A 3,551-nucleotide genomic window follows, 5' to 3' on the forward strand; every position below is an offset into this window, starting at 1 on the left:
AAGAGATTCCATTCACAAACATTCATTCAGAACTCAACAGTTCAACAAGAAGGCAAGCACTAAGACCATCAACAAAAAGAGTCTCTCATCAACCTTTGTTCTTATAGTTTGTTTTATTTATTTTTCTGTAATTTGTCTTTAGTTACCATGAGTATATAAACAACTATCTTAAGTAGACTATTTAAGTGATGATTCCGTCGGGACGTTCTAACCTAATCGGTTCGTCAAGTTGCACTTGTTGATTGCACAGTGATCCTACCAGCGTCTACCTTACCAAGGGTCGAGGAGAATGGATTTACTGGGATGATTTAAGTCATGCAGTCACTTGTTTCCTTAATTAATAACTAGTTACATCATAGGTTCAGCAGATTTTACTCAATATTAGTAATGTCACCTCCTAAGTACTTACTAATAGGGTCAACTAGCTTTTGGTATCTTTCGTGTAGTTACTAACTAATTACTTCCTAGATAGACAGATATAAATATCAATATTAGGCCCTGTCACTACCTAAGTGCCTAAACTATGGTTGCGCTCCAGATGAGACAAATCTTGCGCACAACAGTAAAACTAAATAGTAGACATAAAATAAATAAATAAACGTCATTAAATTAAATAATTATTCAAAAAAATAAGTAGAGGTTCATCTTAGAACCCTACTCTAAAAAGATTTAGTTACTCATGATAACTAAATAACTAAAAACTTGGAGAGAGGAGAGAGAAACTCCTCCTAAAAGCTCATAGAATCCGCCTTCCTCTTGAACTTCTCTCATTCTGAACGAGAAATTATGAATGAGGAAGGCACTATTTATAGGGAAGGTTTTCACCTGGACTTGGGCTAAAAACGCGGGCTTTCTACCACAAAAGTCACAAAATTGTGACTTTTCCCGCAAGCAACCAGGCGCCTCGCCCCCCGCCATGCACCTGGCGCATGTGCTTTGCTGGTCTAGGTGCCTAGCGCCTAATCCATGCGCCTGGGCGCTTTATGATCGACTATGGGCGCCTAGCTCCCATTGCATGCACCTTGGCACTTCTGAGTGCGTTCCGGGGGTGCTAAAATGCATATTTCTTCGTCTTTTAGGTGTTTGCTTCTATATAAGTTGTCTTGGAACTTCGGAACATATTTCTTCCCTTTGTAAAGTCTTTTGAGGCCTCTTGAATCTTCATTCTTCATCTTCCCGAAAACCACATAAATCTTCGGATGTCAATGTTTTGCCGATTTGCATGATTTCTTCGTGAATTACATAAAAACACCCTAAAATTACTATGTTTCGGAAAGAACAGGATTACATACTCAAATATAGAAAACATTACAAATGTCCCAAAATCATAGGCAATTGCACTAATGCTCCTTTGTTTTGCTGGTAAAACCTACTAAAAATGACTGAAAAACATGCTAAGAATAACGTAAGATGACCTGTCATCAGTATGCATCAGGCTTAATGCTTTCATAACCCTATAGAGTGTGACTGGACTTAGAAACATATTCCATAGGTACTTCTAGCTTATATTATGAATGGTTGCATATGATTTTTTTTTCCCCAGGTAAGATAGAGTTGGGCCTATCCATTTAATCTACTAGGACAAGTAAGGTTATATGGTGAAATTCTAAGATTCATAGATAAAAGTGGTCCCTTTATATGACAATTATGCTTATGTTTCAATTACAAGTAAGAGTGTAAGTCACTGCCTTAAATAACTAAGTGACCACATATGAAACTATAGAGGATTGACACCCTATACAATATTGCACGCGCGACCTTTAAGGTGATTGAGGAACAACATGACATCTAGAGACACATTACATTCCACTAATCCAATCAACTAAAAAGAACCCTTATTCAATAACTCATAATTGTTTGCATTAATCCAACAAGGAAATAAAGGGGATTTGAAGAATTATAATCATTGTTAAACTCTACAATCAAAACCTTAATTTTTTCTGTAATAAACTTCACTGCATTGCACAATCAAATCAAACTTGCAAACTCCCTCCATATTATTGTATTTAATTACATTTTAAATAAGTTTAGATAATTCTTTCAAAAAAAAAAGTTTAGATAATTGCTTAGTTAAAACGACAATCCATATACAAACGATTTTACTTACTACTTATCACTTCAAAATGGTTTGGTGCACTTGCCAAATTAAATCAATAAAAAAAACAAATTAAGGTTCATCAACAAATAACTAATATGCATGTCTTAAACACTAAGAACATAGTATGGTAGAACGAGAACTACATGATAACTTAATTATTAGTCAACATGAAATTTTATAAGATGACAATATATATCAAATATAATCGTCAAGCTATGTTGCTTTCTCTTTTCCTTTGGATATATACCTGCTTATCTCAAATAAACATTAACCTAACACGATGAGATTACATATCAATAAGTTCCTTAACTAAAACCCAAACAATCTATTATTGACAATTAGTTTTATTACTTTTACTAATATGTGGTTAATAGAAATGCAATAAGAATATTATCTCAAAGCATGCTTTGAGATATAATAGAATGCATTATCTTGTCAATTTTAAACTCTGAATTCCCTTGAGTGTGATTATTCTTAGGAGTCTCCTTCCACCAGGAGAAATTAAACCCCTTTCAGGTGTATATCTCATTGAGTAAATATTTTCATTTTAATTTTACTATTACATTATGTTTAGGTAATATATTACTTAGTAGGTCTAATGTACTGCTTTCTAGCTAGTAAGATTAGTAAAGTACATACATTCACCACTTAGTTGAAACACTAAGTTATTGCACTACTAAAAAAACTAAATTTAGTGAGGGAAAACGTAAAATCTCTCTCTAATTCCGTCACTAAATTTTGCGACTAAGGAATTTGTGAGAAATTTCATTTTTTCCGTCACTAATTTCCCTCACTAATTTTACTTTTTCTAATAGTGTTGGTTCTTAGTGTTAAACTTGGTATAATTCTTAGTAGAGCTGGAAACCTTAAGTTATAGGCATTAGTTTTTAGTCTTTAATTTTATTTGTTGAGTCCTAAACTCAACATTTGACTTAGTAAGTATATATAGTTGTACGGATCTTAGTTTAGTTATAGGTTATAGGTATTAGTTGTAGACCTTAGGTGTAACTAGTTCTTCATGTTTGTGCTTCTTATTTTTTTGTTGTTTGTATTTATATTTGTGTCTATGTTTGTGCTTGTTTGTGGTTTCAATTTTATTTTTGTCTCTATGCTTTTGTCTATGTGTTTGTCTCTGTTTTTGTTTTATTCTTTTTACGCATGTGATATCATCGTAAGTGCACAGTTTTATCGTTGTAAGGAAATATTGATATCATGGGGATTTGTGATCATCAAGGTAAGTCTTTTTCTCCCTATTATGTAAAAGAAAAGAAATATTTTTTGTATTTTTAAATATAAATATTAGATGATTAAAAGACAATATAATAATAAAAGGGAGCCTCAAAATCATTGGACTTCATCGTTATGATGAACGCATTAAATCCTATTCCTTCCTTTTATTTTGGAAATACATACCTAAGGGTGACTCGCTAACATAAATATTATCATGCTTCAA

This window comes from Medicago truncatula, chromosome 4 (genome assembly GCF_003473485.1).
Source record: "Medicago truncatula cultivar Jemalong A17 chromosome 4, MtrunA17r5.0-ANR, whole genome shotgun sequence".
In the NCBI taxonomy this organism is placed as follows: Eukaryota; Viridiplantae; Streptophyta; class Magnoliopsida; order Fabales; family Fabaceae; genus Medicago; species Medicago truncatula.